Source organism: Phyllobates terribilis, unplaced genomic scaffold, assembly GCF_046119375.1.
Source record: "Phyllobates terribilis strain yellow unplaced genomic scaffold, ASM4611937v1 Scaffold_12__6_contigs__length_324123572, whole genome shotgun sequence".
NCBI lineage: Eukaryota > Metazoa > Chordata > Amphibia > Anura > Dendrobatidae > Phyllobates > Phyllobates terribilis.
Genome location: NW_027362772.1, coordinates 122,707,671 through 122,730,247, shown reverse-complemented (window position 1 = coordinate 122,730,247; position 22,577 = coordinate 122,707,671). Strand labels below are relative to the sequence as shown.

The window sequence follows — 22,577 nt, the reverse complement described above, 5'->3', positions numbered from 1 at the left end:
TGCATCCTCAAACACAACTCTGCCTCTCACCACAAGTCGCGGTGGCTCTTCAGGTCGCATGGGTGCCAAGCCTTGCATAGCCTGGGCATTTTTTCCGATCGATAAAGATGACCCAACTCGTGTTATCTGTAACATTTGTCAGCAAAAGCTAAGCCAAAAAATACATAGTTTGAGTACTTCATGCATGAACCGGCACATGGACATGAAGCATAAGTTGCAGTGGGAAGCTCACTGTGCTACAATGCGGCCTATCCGGCCGGGCCAACCGTCGTCTGCCACATCTTGTGCATCCGTGGCCTCTTCATCCTCTGTGACTGGGGGGACAGCAGTCACACCTGCTTTGGGACGCAGACCTGCCACCTCTTTACCCGCAACAGCCAGCGTGATTGGCAGGTCATCATTTTCTTTGGAGGTGGTAACACCAGCTGGTGTTGAGCGCTGTCCGACATCGATAGCACCACCTTTGGATCAAGGCAACCTAACATGTCCGCCTGCATCTTCCTCACAGACTGGCAGTTTGCTGGGGACACCCTTATCAACCCCGTCTAAGCACAACAGCCAGCCCTCGGTCCCTCAGATGTGGACAAGTAAAAGACCATTTCCTCCTAGCCATGAGAAAGCTAAGAGGTTGAATTTCACCATCTGCAAGCTCTTGGCTACAGAAATGCTGCCTTTCCGCCTGGTGGACACAGAGGATTTTTGAGACCTTATGTCCGTCGCAGTGCCCCAGTACCAGATGCCCAGTCGGCACTACTTCTCAAATAAAGGTGTGCCTGCGCTCCACCAGCATGTCGCACACAACATCACCACTTCTTTGAGAAACTCTGTGTGTGACAGGGTGCATTTCACCAAAGACACTTAGACGAGTAGGCATGGACAGGGGCGTTACATGTCGCTGACTGGGCACTGAGTAACTATGGTGACAGCAGGACAAGGGGCTGCTGTCCAAGTCTTGCCGTCCCCACGAGTTGTGCGTCAATCCTCTTTATCTCAAAGTTCCTCCACTGCTTCTGCCTCCTCAACCTCCTCTCGGTCCTCCACCTGCACCCAAAGCCTGTCTGGTCATGCCACAAGCTTTCTAACTGCGCAGAAGGGATCCTGCACACCTCCTTACTATGCTGGCAGTAGGGCTCAATGTCATCAGGCGGTTTTTACATTGAAATGTCTGGGAAATGTGAGTCACACAGCCGAGGAGTTGTAGTCAGCTCTGGAGAACCAATTTCATGAATGGTTGTCTCCACTGGACCTGAAACAAGGGAAGGCCGTGTGCGACAATAATGCAAACCTGGGTGCGGCCCTTCGCCGGGGCAATGTCACACACGTGCCTTGTATGGCTCACGTGTTGAACCTGGTTGTCCAGCAATTTTTAGCCCACTATCCTGGACTAGATGGCCTTCTGCAAAGGGCACGGTCGCTGTGTGCTCACTTCCGCCGTTCGCATCCCGCAGCTCAGTGACTTACATCTCTACAGAAGTGGTTGGGCCTGCCACTTCACTGGCTAAAATGCGATGTGCCTACCCGGTGGAATTCAACTCTGCACATGTTGCAGCGACTGTGGCAGCACCGACAAGCCCTGGTGCAATGTGTTCTGACGTATAGCCTGGGCCAACGAGATCCAGAGGTGGGGCAAATCACGCTGGAGGAGTGGTCTCAGATCAGGGACCTATGCACACTTCTGCACAGTTTTGAAATGGCGACGAAGATGTTTAGTGCTGACGATGCCATTATCAGCATGACTATTCCGGTGATTTACATGCTAGAGCACATGTTAAACAGAATTCGGAGTCAGGTGGTGGCACAAGAGGAGGTGGAGGAAGTAGAGGAGGAGTTGTATGCGGAAGGGCTAACATCTGCAAGGTCCAGACGTTCGGCAGCACCAAGGCGGCAGGCATGTGAGGGTGGAGGAGATGGTTTTACCAGGGCGCATGGTAGCAGCCAAACTAGTGAGGAAGGTGCAGGAGCCCAGGAAGAAGTGGAGGACGAACTGATGGAAGACTCATCAGATGAGGGAGCCCTTGTTCACATTTCTGTTTTGCGAGGTTGGGGGGAGAGGACAGAGGAAGGAAGCATGATTGTTACCTCGCCACCAACACAACAGGGACTTGGTGCTCCTGGATGCGCAAGATACATGAGTGCCTTCTTGCTGCACTACCTGCAACATGACCCTCGAATTGTGAGAATTAGAAATAATCCTGACTACTGGGTTGCCACACTGTTAGATTCCCGGTACAAAAGTAAATTTGCAGAAATTATTCCTGCCATAGAAAGGGATGCACGCATGCAGGAGTATCAGCAGAGACTGTTGCAGAATCTTACATGTGCTTTTCCACAAAACACCAGTGGTGCACGTAGTGAATCTCACAGTTCCAACTTGCCAACCGTGGGACCGTCGAGTGTTCAGCACTCAAACCGTAACAGAAACACAGTATCTGCTGGTAACATCAATTTTTCGGAATCATTTCACCACTTTTTTAGCCCATCCTTTGCAAGGCCACTGGAGACAAGAAGTCTTACACATAGTCAACGCCTAGAGACGATGGAACAGGAGTATCTCCAAGTAAATATTGAAGCCATGACTGTGTCACGGGACCCTTGCTCTTTTTGGGCTTCCAATCTGGATAAATGGCCGGAGCTAGCCACTTACACCTTGGAGATCTTGTCATGCCCCGCAGCCAGCGTTCTGTCTGAACGTGTGTTCAGCGCTGCTGGTGGTGTGCTGACAGATAAGGGCACACAGCTCTCCACTGATAATGTAGACAGACTCACGTTCATAAAGATAAACAAATCGTGGATCCGAAACCACTTTTCTACCCCTGTGTCATCCTGGGGAGAGTAAAAGCTTGATGATTGGTTAAAATCACCTCACCAACCGTTTTAAGCTTTCAAATTACTAATCATGTTTATCTGTATCTTGGCTGGAAAATAATTTGGGCTTTGTAGCAGTGTGCAGTACTGATTCTATTAGGCCATCTATACTAAGCTCCAACAGATTTAAAATTACTAATCATGTTTATCTGTATCTTGGCTGGAAAATAATTTGGGCTTTGTAGCAGTGTGCAGTACTGATTCTATTAGGCCATCTATACTAAGCTCCACCAGATTTAAAATTAATAATAATTTTTAGCTGCATCTAGCCCGGAAAATAATTTTGGGGCTCCTAGATGCGCAAGACACATAAGTGCCTTCTTGCTGCACTACCTGCAACATGACCCTCAGATTGTAAGAATTCAAAGTAATCCTGACTACTGGGTTGCCACACTCTTAGATCCCCCATACTCTTCGATCAACCTTTTCATTTTAATAAAGAACAAAAAAATGGTCAATTTTGAAATTATAAGCTTTAGCAGGTTATTAGAAACTGAAATCAAACAGTTTTCAACTCAAAACTTTATTCTAGGTGATGTTACATTAGCACATAGGACCCCTTGTTCGAAAGAAGCTTCTGAACTCTCTCGTCCATTGAATTTGTCAGGTTTTGGATGGTTTCTGCTTCAATTGTTTTGCATGAGGACAGAATACCCTCCCAGAGCTGTTGCTTAGATGTGAAATGCCTCCCGCCATCATAGACACTCCTTTTGATGATGCTCCAGAGGTTCTGAATGGGGTAGAGGTCAGGGGAGCATGGGGGTCACACCATAAGTTTGTCCCCTTTTATGCCCATATCAGCCAGAGATGCAGATGTGTTATGTGCAGCATGAGACGGTGCTGTCACGGGTGTGTTGCCACGAAGATCGTCACGAGTACACAGCCTGACTTCTCGCAGCTGACTTGTTGGTGCTTTGTGTTTTTTCGGCAGTGTAGGAGTTAATTCTCTCTCTCTCTGGGCTAGCTGAGGTCCAGCCTCGCCCAGCTGCAATCAATGCTTCTTTAGTGAGACTCCTTTATATTCCTGCAGGTCTGTTTGGGAGGTGTCGGTGAAAGCTTTTCATTCTGACTTTCAGAGCGGATCGTGGTGTTTGGAGTTGCTGAGATAAGTGCATTTGGAAGTGTTTTTTCCCTTTCCTCGCTTTATCATTTATCTCCTTTCCCGTTGGTGTTCCCTCTGTTGTAGTTGTGTAGAAGTTGTATGCAAGGTGGTTTTGGTTTTTCCCTTGTACTGTCTCGTTCGTCTAAATACTGTGTGTGGGCATATTATTTCTGGTTCCCTATTGTTGTGATCGGGGTCTTTCTCAGGACTAGATTACTTAGGTGCAGGGATCCTCAGGAGGTAGGGGTTACGCTGGCGGCCTGGACCTCTGTACCTTTAACAGTACCTCCAGGTTGAGGGGTTAGTCAGGGTCCCAGCTTAGGGTCAGCTTAGGCCCCCTACCTCCAGTATTCTGTGACAGTGTGACATTTTCACCGACCATCTTAGTTTTCTCCAGCTACCATGGATCCAGTAGCCGGTCTAGCTCGGCAGTTGCAGAGTTTGTCCATGGGGCTGGCGGACGTTAAGTCCAAGGTTTTGCATCCTCCGGAGCAAGCCGGACCAGAACCTAAAGTAGCTCTCCCTGACAGGTTCACTGGGGGGCGGGACAAGTTTTTTGTTTTCCGGGAGGCATGCAAATTGTACTTTCGGCTGCGGCCTCGGTCATCGGGCAGTGAAGAACAAAGGGTGGGAATTGTCATCTCGCTCCTACAAGGGGACCCTCAATCTTGGGCGTTCTCTCTTCCCCCAAGCTCCCCGGTTCTCCAGTCAGTGGATAGGTTTTTCGCTGCTCTGGGACTCGTATATGATGACCCAGATCGGATCTCCCTTGCTGAGTCTAAGTTACGTAGGATTCAGCAGGGAGATCGTCCGGCGGAGGAATTCTGTTCGGAGTTCCGTAGGTGGGCCACGGACACCCAGTGGAATGACCCGGCTCTTAGGAGCCAGTTTTGTCATGGTTTATCCGACAAATTACTGGATGTGTTGGCACAGTATGACTCTCCCGCGTCACTGGAAGCCGCTATGGCCCTTGCTATTCGTGTTGACAGACGGCTTCGGGAGAGGTGCGGGATAACTCTACCCCCTGTAATGTCTCCACCTCCTACAAGGTCCCCTCATATGGTGGTTCCCCTGGTCAGTCCGGAGGAGCCTATGCAATTAGGAGGGACATCATTTCGGGGAAGGGGACCGGTGGTGCGCCATAAGACAGGAAGGTGTTTCCTCTGCGGGAAAAAGGGACATTTTATTGGGGGGTGTCCATCCCGTCCCTTGCAGAGTAAAGAGTCGTCGAAAAAACTGTTGATCCCAGGTTGTGTGGTGGACGGCAATCTGGGAGTAGGTATTTCGTCCCTAGGTTCGTCTCAGTTTCTCGTACCGGCGGAGGTGGTGGTGGGTACGAGAACTGAGAGGATATCTGTTCTTCTGGATAGTGGGGCCGGGGCTAATCTGGTTGATGCTCGGTTTGCCCGGGTTCAAGGTATGCGATTGAGTGAGTTGGCTAAACCCATCCCCATATTCTCGATCGATGCCAGGCCTCTCGGTCAGGGAAGTTTTTTGCAAGCTGTGCATGGTGTAAAACTTCAAGTGGGGGCAATACATAAAGAACTGTTGTCTTGCTACGTGTTGGAGGGTCTTCCCACTCCTATAGTGTTGGGCCTTCCTTGGTTAGCTAAGCATAACCCGGTTATTAATTGGCAAACCAGAGAGATAAGCCAATGGAGTAAATTCTGTAATAAAAACTGCATGAACACGGTCATCGGTGCAGTTACTCCTTGGGTCTTACCTCCATTTCTGGCGGACTTTGAGGATGTATTCTCGGAGAATGGGTGTCAGGAACTACCTCCTCATCGCGAGTATGACTGTTCTGTAAAACTGCTCCCTGAGGCCAAGTTACCTAAAGCTAGGTTGTATAACCTTTCTGGTCCTGAGAGGCAGGCCATGAAGGATTATATTTCTGAAAGTCTGGCTAAGGGGCATATTAGACCTTCATCTTCACCGGTGGCCGCGGGGTTCTTCTTTGTTAAGAAGAAAGATGGAGGCCTACGCCCTTGCCTGGATTTCCGTGAACTTAATCGGATTACGGTCCGAGATCCGTATCCGCTCCCACTTATTCCCGATCTCTTTAATCAGATCGTGGGCGCCAAATGGTTCTCTAAGTTGGATCTCAGGGGGGCGTACAATCTGATTAGGATGAAGGAGGGGGATGAGTGGAAGACGGCTTTTAACACTCCGGAGGGGCATTATGAGAACCTTGTCATGCCATTCGGTCTGACTAATGCCCCGGCGGTGTTTCAACACTTTGTTAATGATATTTTTCGCCACCTGGTGGGACAGTTTGTTGTCATATATCTGGATGATATCTTAATTTACTCGCCGGATCTGGTGTCTCATCAGGAGCACGTTAGACAGGTGTTACAGATCTTGCGGGATAATAAACTGTATGCCAAGTGGGAAAAGTGTGTGTTCGCCGTACAGGAACTCCAGTTTTTAGGCTTCCTGGTTTCAGCGTCCGGTTTTCGTATGGACCCTGGGAAAGTGCGGGCAGTTCTTGAGTGGGATCGGCCGGAGAATCTTAAGGCACTACAACGTTTCCTGGGGTTTGCTAACTATTACCGGAAGTTCATTCGTAATTTCTCGTCCATGGTTAAGCCTCTCACAGACATGACTAAAAAGGGGACGGATTTTTCTAGGTGGTCTGACAAGGCTTGTCAAGCATTCTCCTCCTTGAAAAAATGTTTTGCCTCGGCACCCATTCTCATTCAACCTGATGCGTCTCAGCCATTCTTTGTAGAGGTAGACGCTTCCGAGGTAGGGGTGGGAGCAGTATTGTCACAGGGTTCGTCCCCTGGTAAGTGGCATCCATGCGCCTTTTTCTCTAAAAAGTTGTCGTCCGCTGAGAGGAATTACGATGTCGGCAATAGGGAACTCTTGGCCATTAAGTTAGCTTTTGAGGAGTGGCGCCATTTTTTGGAGGGGGCAGTTCATCCGGTCACCGTCATCACCGATCACAAGAACCTGCTATATCTGGAGTCCGCTAAACGTCTGAATCCCAGACAAGCTAGGTGGTCATTGTTTTTTACCAGGTTTAATTTCGTCGTTACATATCGTCCTGGGTCTAAAAATGTAAAGGCGGATGCCTTATCTCGCAGTTTCCCTGGGGCCGGGAATACGGACGACCCGATTCCTATTCTTCAGGAGGGGGTGGTGGTTTCGGCAGTATGCTCTGAGCTGGAGGAGGAGATATTGGAGGCTCAGGGGGACGCCCCTGTTGGACCTTCGGGGAGACTGTTCGTTCCAGATCAGTTGCGACAAAAGGTGATCGAGGCACACCATAACTCAGTTTTTGCAGGACACCCGGGGAGTAAAGCAACTGTGGATCTCCTCTCGCGTCGGTTTTGGTGGCCTAACTTACATAAAGAGGTGGTAACTTTTGTCGCGTCCTGTGGGGTTTGTGCGCGCTCTAAGACCTCACATACCCGTCCGTCTGGGGCCCTCTTACCTTTGAAGATCCCGGAGCGTCCTTGGACTCATCTGTCTATGGACTTTATTACGGACCTCCCTCCGTCTTCGGGTAAAACGGTCATACTCGTTGTAGTGGACAGGTTCAGCAAGATGGAACATTTTATCGCTCTTCCAGCTCTTCCTAATGCTAAAACTCTTGCGCAGGTATTCATTGGGGAGATTGTGAGGCTTCACGGGGTACCCTCCGAGGTGGTGTCTGATCGGGGGTCTCAGTTTGTGTCCAAGTTCTGGAAGGCGTTTTGTGCTCGGCGGGGGATGCATTTGTCATTCTCGTCGGCTTTTCATCCTCAGACCAATGGTCAGACGGAACGTATGAACCAGAGCTTGGAGACATATCTTCGGTGTTTTGTGTCAGAGAACCAGGAGGACTGGGCTTCTTTCCTACCTCTGGCAGAGTTTGCTCTCAATAATAGGCGGAGCGAGTCCACTGGTAAGTCCCCGTTTTTTGGGGCATATGGTTTTCACCCCCAGTTTTGTACTTTCAGTAGGGGGGGCTCTTCGGGGGTTCCGGAGGAGGAACGATTTTCCTCATCTCTCGCTTCAGTATGGAGAGGGGTGCTGAAGAATCTGAAAACTATGGGGAACCGATACAAACGTATGGCTGATAGGAGGAGAGTGTCTGGTCCGGACCTAAGTGTGAACGATCAGGTATGGTTGTCTACCAGGAATATTAAACTTAAGGTTCCCTCCTGGAAACTGGGTCCCAGGTTCATCGGGCCATACAGAATCAGTTCTGTTATTAATCCGGTGGCATTCCGTCTTGACCTCCCCCCTACGTTTAAAATTCACAACGTGTTTCACAGATCATTGCTTAAGAGGTATGTGGCGCCGGTGGTACCGTCACCTTTACCTCCCCCTCCTGTGGTTGTCAATGGTAACTTGGAGTTCCAGGTATCGAGGGTCATTGATTCACGCTTTAATCGCCGGTCCCTTCAGTACTTGGTTCATTGGAAGGGGTATGGTCCTGAGGAGAGGATGTGGGTTCCTGCGTCGGATATTAACGCAGACCGATTAGTTCGGGCCTTCCACTCGACTCACCCGGATAAACCTGGCCCTGAGGGTCCGGAGGCCCCTCGTAGAAGGAGGGGTACTGTCACGGGTGTGTTGCCACGAAGATCGTCACGAGTACACAGCCTGACTTCTCGCAGCTGACTTGTTGGTGCTTTGTGTTTTTTCGGCAGTGTAGGAGTTAATTCTCTCTCTCTCTGGGCTAGCTGAGGTCCAGCCTCGCCCAGCTGCAATCAATGCTTCTTTAGTGAGACTCCTTTATATTCCTGCAGGTCTGTTTGGGAGGTGTCGGTGAAAGCTTTTCATTCTGACTTTCAGAGCGGATCGTGGTGTTTGGAGTTGCTGAGATAAGTGCATTTGGAAGTGTTTTTTCCCTTTCCTCGCTTTATCATTTATCTCCTTTCCCGTTGGTGTTCCCTCTGTTGTAGTTGTGTAGAAGTTGTATGCAAGGTGGTTTTGGTTTTTCCCTTGTACTGTCTCGTTCGTCTAAATACTGTGTGTGGGCATATTATTTCTGGTTCCCTATTGTTGTGATCGGGGTCTTTCTCAGGACTAGATTACTTAGGTGCAGGGATCCTCAGGAGGTAGGGGTTACGCTGGCGGCCTGGACCTCTGTACCTTTAACAGTACCTCCAGGTTGAGGGGTTAGTCAGGGTCCCAGCTTAGGGTCAGCTTAGGCCCCCTACCTCCAGTATTCTGTGACAGTGTGACAGGTGCATTATCATGCATGAAAATGATCTTGCTGTGGAATACACGGTTCTTCTTCTTGAACCATGGCAGGAAGTGCTGTTTGAGAAACTCCACATACATTATGGAGTTCATATTTACCCCTTCATTAATCCTAAAAGGGCCGACAATCTCTCTCCCCATGATTCCAGCCCAAAACATTACTCCACCTCCTCCTTGTTGTCGCTGTAGCCGTGTTTGCGTGGGGTGTCCATCAACCAGCCATCCTCCACTCCATCCATCTGGACCATCGAGCGTTGCACGGCACTCATCCGTGAACAAAACAGTTTTGAAATCAGTCTTCATGTATTGTTTGGCCCACTGGAGCCGTTTCTGCTTGTGTGCAGTGGATAGAGGAGGTCGACAGGATGGCATACGCACAGCTGCAAACCTCTGAAGGACCCTGCATCTTGTTGTTCGGGGGACGTTGGAGGCACCAGCAGCTTCAAAAACTTGTCTGTTGCTATGACAAGGCTTTTTTGCGCTGCTCTTTTAACCTGACATAATTACCTGTAGGAAAGAGTCCTCAATTTTCCCTTATCAGCACGCACACGTGTGTACTGTGAATCAGCTTCATACTTCTTGATTGCCAAGACACTTCATCCTGATCATCGCACAGTGTTGATTGTAGTCATGCCTTGACCTAAACACTCCACAATTTGTTGCTTCTCAGCAGCCGACACATCCTTTTTCTTTCCCATTTTGGCAGAAAATGTAGGCTGCTTAATAACGTGGGACAGCCTTCTTAAGAAGTCTTGCCTTTCATTGGACACACCTGCCAAACTAATTAGCACAGGTGTCTGCAATTGCTTACAGTGATATAAAGAGCCCTGACACACATCACCATCAATGAGTTTAACTGACAAACAAACAAATTCTTCCCTTATCACTCCTAAACACTTTTTGCATAATAATTTGGAACACAGTGTACATGTGCCTTTCCACAAAACACCAGTGGTTCACGTAGTGAATCTTACAGTTCTAACTTGCCAACCGTGGTCTGTGTGGAGTTGTTCAATAAAGGGCCCAAAATTAAGATAACATAGATGGGAGAGGTCTCTATGAATAGGAATTCCTAAGTATTTGATACCCTGTGAAGGCCAGGCAAAGGAAAAGTTGGACTGGATGGAATCCTGTATGGATTTGGGGAGGGAGACATCGAGGGCCTCAGACTTCGCTGCATTGATTTTAAAATTTGACCATGTAACAAAGTGATCTATTTCAGCCATAACAGCAGGGATGGATATATGTGATTGAGTGATATATACTAGGACATCATCAGCAAATAGAGAGCACTTGTACTCGGTGCCTCCCACCTCAATCCACCCAATATTGGGGTTATGGCGAATTGATGAGAGCAGGTGCTCCGTCACTAGGATGTATAAGAGAGGGGACAGAGGACATCCCTGCCTTGTCCCATTGGTGATTATGAAAGGTGATGAAAATGTTCTGACGCGCCCCCTGGGCCTTGGGACACCCCGATCTGGACCCTTTTTTGTGGATGCTGGTGGTTGTAGTCTCCGTGGCGGCAACCCGGTTCTGTGGCTCAGGGCGGTCAAACCAGTGGCGGAACTATTTATGTGGTTTTGATGTTTAAACGTCCGACTACGCCACCCGTGGATTGCGGTCAGAGTGAACCGCCGCTGCAGGGCAGATCACTGAGGCTGGTGTTGTGGGTGCAGCAGAGGGTAGCATAACTCCCCACGGGAGGAGTATAGCCTCAGGGCAGTGTATGCGGAGGATGGGGGTGATGGTGCAGGGCAGCAGCAGTAACGACACGGAGTCAGTGATGCAGTCCAGGGCCTTTACTCACAGTTCTTATTATCCAGACCACTTCTGCAGGTAACGGCTGCCCACGTCGTACTGTGCTCACCAGGTGAGGGGCTCAGACAACACCCAGATAACTTTGGAGTGCTTCACAGGACCCCCTTTGTGTGTCCTTTGTCTGGCCTTTCTTACCAACCCTTCTGTCCGGCTGCCTCGGGCCTCCTCTTGGTAAACTTGGCGCCAGTTTCCCTGACCCTATGTGGTGCCTTCCTAGCGGGTGTAGCGAGGGACTGCGCCACATAAAATGTCACAGCCTCCGGTTTCTAGCTGAGGGTCGTTTCCTGCCTCCACTAGTTTCGGGGACCGGTCTCCCCCTTTGGCCTGACCCCTCCACGCAGGTGGATTCGGGCGTGCGGTGGCGATTCGCCCTTCCGCACCCCTGTGATCCCTTCATTCCTCGTTCCTGGAGCCTTCTCTGCTCCTCTTCCTTCCTTCTCCCTCTTCCAAGCCTGGGCCTCTGTTACTAGGCCCGCCTCCGGAGCAGAGCTCATGCAGAGCCCCTGCTCCCTGTCACTTCTGCTCAGACTTCTCTGCACTGAACTAAGATGGTGCCCACCTTTTATACTCCCTTCTCAATGCACCAAGGAACTGCTTCCTCCCTGCTCCTGCACTTCAGGGTTCCCCTTCCTCAATGTTCCCTCCCCCCACTCCAGCCAGGGACAGGGACTGTCGTGCCCATCTCAGGGGCATATTGGGCGCCCTGCCCCACGGCAATGTGGTGTAATGCATGCAGGTGTCGGGTCCTGATCCACACTCCATCCTTACCTGAGGGTGAGATATCACACCTCTGGGTGAGGTGCAATACCTCTGTAGCAACCGAGCCCTCAGTGTGCTACAGTTCCATTTATCTTCAGCCTAGGTAACTTATTGAGATACAGGGCCGTGATTTTGGCTATAAAAGGGTCCCCTAGACCCCTACCCCAAGCTTTTTAAGAAAATAATATATGGCGTGCCAGGAGACTCAATGGAATGCTTTCTCAGCATCCAACAATAGTATCTAATTACAAATTTTTAACTGCATCTAGCTCAGGAAATACTTTGTGCCTAGTAGCAGTGTCTGCTAGTCAGCGGATTATCCCGGCTGTTAAGCAAGCTACACCACCTGTAGTTTGGACACTTAATTTTTTCAAAGGAAATGCTTCGGGACCACGGGATACTCAGTGAAGAGCATCAGGAGGAACCCCAAGGCATAGGGGCTGGGACTGGTGGTAGGATGCCTTGCGGTGGACAGCCGAGCTCGATCCTTATAAAAGCTTTTTAACTGCAGCAGCTTTAGTGGACGCTACTGGAGCTGGAATTACACGGCTGCTGGCATGAGACTTGCCCTCCAATAGATCCTTGCAAAAAGATTTAAAGTGTATTCATTCAAATTAGAGAGACAATTTAAATTAAAAAGCTTAGAGCTGCCTCCACCACAGGGGGGCTCGCTCGACCCACCAGCGGACAGGCACCAGTATTGGGAGAGGGGGGCTGGCCGTCAGGGTCCACCGCGGCTCTGGCACAAACCCGGCGACACGGAGGTGGCAAGGGCAGGAACGGACTGGCCGTGTCGGCTTCTCACTTTTTGGATTTTAGAAGGGCATGACATGCCTATATCTGTGTCTCCCCCTCCTTTTACTCCTCCACCTCTTTTCTTTTCGCATGACTATATGTACTTGTCACTTTTCCATGTGTTAGTTATGTCTTCTGAGCAGTTTGTCAGCTTTTGGACACCTTTGAAGGTGTTTTCTATGTGTTTCTATGTGTTTTTGTTTGCCTGCCATTGGTTTTAACGGTGTTCGAAGGTGTTCGACGAACAGTTCGACGAACAGTTCGGCTAACACATGGGTGTTCGACGAACCGAACTCGAACACTACGGGGGTGGCTCAACACTAATCACCACCAAATGACAGCAGAGTAACATAAAGTCAAATCCACTGTTTTATTTCAGGAGGTGTATTCCCATGCACCGCTTCACACCCACACATGGGTATACGCTTCCTCATTTCGGCTGTATTTTGTTCTTCTTCTTATCCTCAGCCTCCACCCCCTCTATACCACCAGGGTGACCTTGGTCCGTGCTGCCAGCATTGCAAGTTCCCCCTAATTTTTGGCAGCTTTTGCTTGGAAGGCATATGCAAAGACTAAGGGAGACCCACTCCCCAATAATGAGAATAATGTTTTTAAGATGCTGTACTGCATGGCTCTTCCAAGGGGCATTTAAACTGTCTTGTTAAGCTACTGCAACCTCCATGTCTCTTCCAAGTTGCATTAAAACCATTTTGTTAAGCTACTGCGACCTCCACCACTTTCCCCAGGGGCATTAAAACAGTCTTGTCAAGCTACTGCGACTTCCACCATACTTCCAAGGGGCATTAAAACCGTCTTGTTAAGCTACTGCAACCTCCACGTCTCTTCCAAGGGGCATTAAAATCATTTTGTTAAGCTACTGCGACCTGCACCACCTTCCCCAGGGGCATTAAAACCATCTTGTCAAGCTACTGCGACCTCCACCATTCTTCAAAGGGGCATTAAAACCGTCTTGTTAAGCTACTGCAACCTCCACGTCTCTTCCAAGGGGCATTAAAACCGTTTTGTTAAGCTACTGCGACCTCCACCACCTTCCCCAGGGGCATTAAAACCATCTTGTCAAGCTACTGCGACCACCACCATTCTTCCAAGGGGCATTAAAACCATCTTGTTAAGCTTCTGCAACCTCCACGTCTCTTCCAAGGGGCAATAAAGCCATCTTGTTAAGCTACTGCAACCTCCATGTCTCTTCCAAGGGGCATTAAAACTGTCTTGTTAAGCTACTGCGACCTTCAAGTCTCTTACAAAGGGCATTAAAACCGTCTTGTTAAGCTACTTCGACCTCCACTACTTTTCCCAGGGGCATTGATATTGTCTTTTCATTCCTCTGTGCTCTCCACCATTCTTCCATGGGGCATTAAAACCGTCTTGTTAAGCTACTGCGACCTCCACCACTTTTGCCAGGGGCATTAATATTGTCTTTTTATTCCACTGCGACCTCCATGTCTCTTCCAAGGGGTATTAAAACCGTCTTGTTAAGCTACTGCAACCTCCACGTCTCTTCCAAGGGGCACTAAAACTGTCTTGTTAAGCTACTGCAACCTCCACGTCTCTTCCAAGGGGCATTAAATCCATCTTGTTAAGCTACTGCGACCTCTACCACTTTCCCCAGGGGCATTGAAACCATCTTGTTAAGCTTCTTGCGACCTCCACCATTCTTCCAAAAGCATTAAAACCGTCTTGTTAAGCTACTGCGACATCCACCACTTTTCCCAGGGGCATTGATATTGTCTTTTCATTCCACTGCGACCTCCACCATTCTTCCAAGCGGCATTAAAACCGTCTTGTTAAGCTACTGCGACCTCCACCACTTTCCCAGGGGCATTGATATTGCCTTTTTATTTCACTGCGACCTCCACCATTCTTCCAAGGGGCATTAAAACCGTCTTGTTAAGCTACTGTGACCTCCACCACTTTTCCCAGGGGCATTAATATTGTCTTTTTATTGCACTGCAACCTTAATGTCTCTTCCAAGGGGCATTAAAACCGTCTTGTTAAGCTGCTGCAAACTCCACGTCTCTTCCAAGGGGCAATAAAACCGTCATGTTAAGGTTCTGCAACCTCCACGTCTCTTCCAAGGGGCATTAAAACTGTCATGTTAAGCTACTGCAACCTCCACGTCTCTTCCAAGGGGCATTAAAACCGTCTTGTTAAGCTTCTGCGACCTCCACCACTTTTCCCAAGGGCATTGATATTGTCTTTTATTCCACTGCGACCTCCACGTCTCTTCCAAGGGGCATTAAAAACGTTTTGTTAAGATACTGCAACCTCCACGTCTCTTCCAAGGGGCATTAAAACCGTCTTGTTATGCTACTGCGACCTCCACCACTTTTCCAAGGGGCATTGATATTGTCTTTTTATTCCACTGCGACCTCCACCATTCTTGCAAGGGGCATTAAAACCATCTTGCTAAGCTACTGCGACCTCCACCACTTTTCCCAGGGGCATTAATATTGTCTTTTTATTCCACTGCGACCTCCACCATTCTTCCAATGGGCATTAAAACCGTCTTGTTAAGATACTGCGACCTCCACCACTTTTGCCAGGGGCATTGATATTGTCTTTTTATTCCACTGCGACTTCCACGTCTCTTCCAAGGGGTATTAAAACCGTCTTGTTAAGCTACTGCGACCTCCACCGCTTTTCCAAGGGGCATTGATATTGTCTTTTTATTCCACTGCGACCTCCACCATTCTTCCAAGGGGCATTAAAACCGTCTTGTTAAGCTACTGCGACCTCCACCAATTTCCCAGGGGCATTGAAATTGTCTTTTTATTCCACTGCGACCTCCACGTCTCTTCCAAGGGGCATTAAAACTGTCATGTTAAACTACTGCAACCTCCACGTCTCTTCCAAGGGGCATTAAAAGCGTCTTTTTAAGCTACTGCAACCTCCACGTCTCTTCCAAGGTGCATTAAAACCATCTTGTTAAGCTTCTGCAACCTCCACCACTTTTCCCAAGGGCATTGATATTGTCTTTTTATTCCCCTGCGACCTCCACGTCTCTATCAAGGGGCATTAAAACCGCCTTGTTAAGCTACTGCAACCTCCACGTCTCTTCCAAGGGGCATTAAAAGTGTCTTGTTAAGCTACTGCAACCTCCACGTCTCTTCCAAGGGGCATTAAAAGTGTCTTGTTAAGCTACTGCAACCTCCACGTCTCTTCCAAGCAGCATTAAAACCATCTTGTTAAGCTACTGCGACCTCCACCACTTTTCCCAGGGGCATTGATATTGTCTTTTTATTCCACTGCGACCTCCACCATTCTTCCAAGGGGCATTAAAACCATCTTGCTAAGCTACTGCGACCTACACCACTTTTCACAGGGGCATTAATATTGTCTTTTTATTCCACTGCGACCTCCACCATTCTTCCAATGGGCATTAAAACCGTCTTGTTATGCTTCTGCGTCCTCCACCACTTTTGCTAGGGGCTTTGATATTGTCTTTTTATTCCAATGCGACTTCCACGTCTCTCCCAAGGGGTATTAAAACCGTCTTGTTAAGCTTCTGCAACCTCCACGTCTCTTCCAAGGGGCATTAAAACCGTCTTGTTAAGCTACTGCAACCTCCACGTCTCTTCCAAGGGGCATTAAAACTGTCTTGTTAAGCTACTTCGACCTCCACCGCTTTCCCCAGGGGCATTAGAACCGTCTTGTTAAGCTACTGCAACCTCCACCATTCTTTCAAGGGGCATTAAAACTGTCTTGTTAAGCTACTGCGACCTCTACCACTTTTCCAAGGGGCATTGATATTGTCTTTTTATTCCACAGCGACCTCCACCATTCTTCCAACGGGCATTGCATTTCCTCATAATTTTAGTCAGCTTTTGCTTTTCAATGCATAGGCGAACACAAAGGGAGACCCACTCCCCAATAATGGGTAGAAGGTTTTTAGTATGCTGTAATCCACATCTGTTTCAAGGAGCATTACAGTTCCTCATAATTTTTGGAAAGCCTTCCATTCACTGCTTAGGCCAACAGTGCACAGGAGACTCAGTTGCTATAAATGGAAAAAAACGTTTAGTTAAGGCCCTCTGACCTCCATGTCACTTCCAAGGGGGATTGGAGTGCCTCGAAATTTTTGTTAGGCATTGCACTCACTGCATGCCAACTGTGTAGCCGAACCGCTCCTTTTGGTACAGAAACATATCCTACAAGACATGTGTGGTTGACTGGCCTGATATTGATGTGAATGGTCCCTGTTCCTCCTGCTCTTTCTCCTTTGCCACCACCTCATCCATCATTCATCACCTGAAGCTTTGTTTTAACGGAAGTCATAGAACTGGGATAGACTGAAAAAAAGATAATTAGCTCATATCACCTGATACTCACAGGAATCCCAGGCTCACGGATTAGTGTCCAGCAAACCCTTGCAAGGATATATGAGAAAGCTTCGAGCACCCGAGCATTTTAGTGCTCGTTCAACACCAATAGCAACATCAAAATAAGCAGCATGATAAAACAAAACTCGGCCAACATCTGTCATGATAATTTAGGTGCACGATGAACATTTCCGTTTATTGTATTTTTATACTCCAACAGACATTTATTTCCAACATTTTTGTTTGCTACATGATATATCTAGAGCATTGATGAAAGGGTATTAAAATATGAGGATAAATTTCAGAAGCACATCAAAACATTTGAACAACAATTCATTGGGCATAAATGAGGAAACCTGATTCCTCTCCATGGTCTGTTTGAGGCTTGTTATGTAAAGGACAGAAGACTCCATCCACATGTAACATCTGAAAACAGCTGCATTATTGCATCTCCCAGAGATCTCACTTATTCTAACTAATGTGACTGGACAGTCCTCAAAGAAGCTATACAGGTTTTTGGGAAGAATTGAATAGTAAGCCGAACTGTCTTTCGGGAATAGTTGTTTTTATTTTCCTGAACATGTAGTGCATCTAAATGTGAAATATATCCATTCCGAAACCTTATCTTCAATAGTTTATGACTTGAAGCTTTCAGACTTAAAGGGATAATTCATTAAAAATTAAAACTTAACACAGTGTTAACATGTTCTTTCCCAGCATATTTTAACAAATCTGTACTAACTTTTGTTCACTGTAAAAAAATTTTTTGTATCAAATATATGTTAATTACCTTTCCACTTTACATATCTAGATTGTGGCTAAACTTAACTCATGTAGGTAAGGATTTTAGAAATGATACATTTTATGACATAACACAGATATAAACTATTACCAATTTTCCTTCAATTTACATGCCTGGTATTGTATAAGGACGACATTGATGTAATTTATATAATGACTTGATTTTAACCTAATCAGGATGCAGTTATTTTACGCCTTGAGGATATAGTGATTTTGTTTAATACTTTTTATGTTTTTATTTCTGCATTCCTAGAACTTTTCTTGTTTAATCCCTTTGTGATTAGTGGAGTTTGGAGTCTTGATGACCAGAACAAACCTTCATATACTGGAATTCTGCATTATGAAGGGGCTTTGCATTTTGCTTCTTAGTCTATCAAAATATATATATTTTTTTTGGGACACATACAGTATTGTGCAAAAGTTGTAAGCACATGAAAAAATGTTGGAAAGTGAAAATGCCTTCAAAATTGTTAATATTTTATTTTTATTTATTAAAAAATTACAAAGTAAATTAACAAAGAGAAATTTAAATCAAATTGCCTGTTGTGACAAGGCTTTGCCTTCAAAACATTAGCTATTCTTCTAAGTACACTTACATATGTACACAGTTTTTAAAGGAACTTGGCAATGAAGTTGTTCCAATCCTTTTGGAGAACTAACCACAAATCTGTGAATGTAGGCTTGTGAAAATCCTCCTTACTCATCATGTAATCCCAGGCAGACTCAATAAATTTGAGATTAGGACTCTGTGAGGGTCATGTCAGAACTTCTAAGAATCCTTGTTCTTCAGAACACTGTAACAAAAGTGATATAAAAATTTAATAAAGATGAAACTGAAATCATCTCACCTAGAAGTCCTGGCTGACCACGGAAGTTAACACCTAAACAGGAATATCTTCTGATAAGAACAGATGAAGAAAATCAACATGCAATTTCAGTGCAGTTAGATGAAGAAGTAGAAAGCCAAACCAGGCTGCATGAGTGCTGCTGGTATCGGGGAGAAACATTTCATTGATGGTATCATGAATTCACAGATGTACTGCTTTATATTGAAAGAGAAGATGCTGCCATCGCTCCATGCCTTTGGTAGACGTGCACTTTTCCAACATGACAATGATCCAACACTCATCTAAGGTCACTCTTGCATTTCTTCTGAAGAACAGAGTGAAAGTAATTTAGGGGCCAAGTGTATCCTGATCTGAACCCAATCAAACATCTATGGGGAATTCTGAAGACACAAATGGAGCATCACTCTTTATCCAGCATCCAGGATCTAAAAGAGGTCCTTGAAGAATGGAAAAAGATACATGTTGCAATATGTCACTAACTGGTTCATTCCATGCCTAGAAAACTTGGTGCTGTCCTTAACCATCATGGGGGTCATACAAAATACTAGATATAATTGTTTTTGAAGTGTATTTATTTTTGCATCAACTAATTTGAGTAAACCTAAAAATTGTGTAATGATAGTTATATTATTATCATTACTTTTATGTTATGGGTTAAAAAATGTTTTATGAAATCAGTCTTGACAAAATTTTGGAAATTGTTATTGTGTTCAGTGAGATATTGATTAAATTCTTACTTTTAAAAAGAGGTGTACTTATTTATGCTGGCCACTGTATACATTTATAAATTTATTATATTGGGTAATCTTGTAGTGGTTAATTTTCCCCCTTGCCTTACATGTGTGCAATGCATGTATGGAGTAGACTCAACACCACCTGCTGCAATCAAACTTGACTCTTGTCAAAGTTGTTTGACTGTTCAAGAGTTATCAATCGTCAAAGCAAAACTTAATAGTTTTGAAAAGGGAGGTGTCACTTTTTATACACATTGCCCCCCACCCCCATGCAACAAAATCCTGGAGTGCCCATGATGCCAAGGCATGCCAGGGGACAACTAAAGATCCCCACGTCTGCCATGTTTGTACATTTATGAAGCTCAGCCACATAAGAGATCAGTAATTTTACAATAGTGAAACAAAGCAAAGTTAGGTTAAGTTCACACAATGCGTTTTCGATACGTTTTCACGGCGGTTTTCCCGCCGTGGAAACGCTGTGAAAATGCTTGTTAATAGGTCTGCCAGGTATAGCAATGCAAATCCGGATGTGCTGTGCATTACAGTAAAAACCACAGCATAACCATTGTTTGGGCATTTCCGGCGCGAATTTGCACCCACTGACTTGCATTGAATCACAGGAAACCCGCAGGTATAATATCTATACCTGCGGATATGCTGCGTGTCAATGAAAGTCAGTGGGCATGAATTCGCACCAGAAACGTGCTGCGGGTGGTACCCGGGTCAGGAGAGGAGGACTACATCTCCTCTCATCTGACTGCTGCTTTCGCTGATAACAGCGAGAGTGGCATAGATGGTAGGAGCAATAGTCTGCTCTGCCCAGCCTGTTGCCTGCTGTAAAAAAAAGGAAAAAAAGGAAAAATACCTGGGCCCCGGTGATGCTCTCTCCCTGGGGGCCAGCGGTATATTGCGGGGAGTGGGCTTCCAGGACCTGCGCTGACATCACCGATCAGCTGAGCAGTCATGTGACCATCAGTTGACTGGTGACACCAGCGATCAGCTGATCGGTCACGTGACCGATCAGCTGATGCACACCTGATCCTGGGAACATTCGCAGCATGGTGGCAAGCTCACTGGGGCTGATCAGCTGATCTTCAGCTGATCAACCCCAGTGACCTCCTGCGGCATGTATACTAACAGGGGTTATTTTACACCCCTGTCAGTATACAATGCTGTCTTCTACAGCAGTGATATCAGTGATGGCTGATATCACTGCTGTAGAACTGACCCGGATCGTCATGGGACAATTGTTTGCGGTACATGGATCACGTTGTTGACGGCGGACAGGTGAGGGATATGGTTATTTGTTATTTTACGTTTTTTTCAGAAAATTGATGGCTTCGCGGACGGAGTGTAATAAAAAAAATTGTAGAACCGTGTGTTTTTTATTTCATTAAAATACTTTATTCTGGCCGTGTCTTTTATTGAAAAAACGGCAACCATTTTACTACGCAGATTGTAATGGGGGCATCTTATAAACGCTCTCCATGACAAACCTGGGCTTCACGTCAGCCGCGAATACAAGGCTGACGTGAACCCCAACCCCATTACCCCACTAACCACCGCTACAGGGCAATGGGAAGAGCCGTATGTTAAGTGCCAGATTTGGCGCATCTTATGGATGCGCCATTTTTTTCGGACTGCTGAGAGGTGATATTAATAGCCACGGAGGGGGCTGGTATCCATGGCCCCTTCTCAGGCTATTAATATCAGCCCGCAGCTGTCTAGTTTAGCCTTTGCTGGTTAGATTTTATAGGGAGATCCCACGTCAATTTTTTTCTGGGGTCCCCCTGTAATCTAGCCAGTAAAGGCTAAAGAAACATCTGTAGGCTGATATTAATAGCTAGGGAACATTGTTGGCTAATGGCCCCTTCCTCGGCTACTAATATCAGCCTCCAGCAGTCAGCTTTCTCTCTGCTGATTCTAAAAATGTTGTGGGAGCCCATGCCATTTTTTTAAAAAAATTTAGGCTCTGTGCCCACGATCCGGACATAGCAGTGCTTTGGACGCATATTTTTTGCTGTGTCCAAAATGTTGCATTCTATTGAACGCAGGTAAATCTACATGTGTTCACTGAACCATGTGTATTTACCGCATTCTATACATTCTAGTGGTCAAATTTCAGTTGCGGAGACTAGCGACTCCGCAAGAGAATTTGACATGCTGTGGTCCTGAAAGATGCGCTGCATGTCAGTGTCCACGGGTGATTCCGTATAAACACCCAGCATCAAACCTGCAGCGGCTCCTGATGGTGGCCATGTACCCAAACTCACCCACAGCATGTCAATTTCTGTAGCAGACACACTAGTCTCCACTACAGATTTTAACAGATGGATGTGTCATTATATGCGGTGGATTCACATGTACCGACAACAAAAGTGCAGCATTAGAACACCACGTTTTTGACGCAACAAAAATAAGGTGCGTTCAAAGCGCTGCTGGTAGCTGTTCGTGGGGACGTAGCGGGTAACAAACCAGCTGTGAGATATTAATTATGGCCAGGGAAAATGTTTGCAAATGGCACCTTCGCCGCAGGCTAAACATACCAGCTCACAGCAGCCGCATAAATTACGTGAATAGAAATGCTAATGAAGATTGGGTGAATGGGACTAGCTGACACCTAGATCTTTGTTTGGTTATGACGTTTTCATGACCAAACTTAATTAAAATAAAGTAGAGTTAAATAAACACACAGACACAGAGTAAACACTTTATTGAAATACAACAGACACATTCTTTAATCATTCAAATTAACCAATATTCTCACCTCAGTTCTGATGGTAATCCAATGTTTAAGCAAGGACCCACCAAATAACTTTATTTACCTCCAAAAAGCATAAAAGCATTCATTGATGTACAAAAACGCTTAAAAAAAACTCATCAGAAAACGCATCAAAAACCGCGTCAAAAACGCATGTAAAATCCGCATGCATTTTTCCTGCCAAGGCGATGCAGAAACGCTCAGGAAATTTCTGCTTCAAATACACATTGAGTGCTCATAGCCTTAACGTGTCATTTTTAAAGTGCAGTGAATACTGTAAAAACAAAACTCCCAAACCAATGATTGCTTTTTTTGCAGTTCTACCCCATTTGGAATTCTTTGCTGTTTTTCAGTATATTATTTAGTAAAATGAATAGTGTCATTAGAAACTACAGCTTGTTTGATGAAAAATAAGCCCTCATATAGCTATGCCAACAAAAAATAAAATCGTTTTTCCTCTGGGAAGGCGAGGAAATAAAGAAAAAGTGAAAATATGAAAAATTCATGCCTCTGAAGGGGTAGATGGCACGATTTTGGGGTACATATAATGTG

The 22,577-nt window shown here is 46.4% G+C and overlaps 1 protein-coding gene across 2 annotated transcripts in view; it reads right to left on the bottom strand.

Annotated features, from left to right (window-relative positions):
* The window catches only part of LOC141173124 (transmembrane protein 238-like), a 233,207-nt gene that overhangs the window by 191,068 nt on the left and 19,562 nt on the right, over positions 1–22,577 (bottom strand). The window contains exon 2 of one of the 2 annotated variants that reach the window (XM_073657764.1): positions 18,150–18,476. The exons of the other annotated variant lie outside the window; for it this stretch is intronic. The gene's annotated coding sequence lies outside the window, so the exon portion shown is untranslated. Of the gene's footprint in view, positions 1–18,149; positions 18,477–22,577 lie in introns of those variants that run through there. 2 annotated transcript variants of the gene reach the window in all.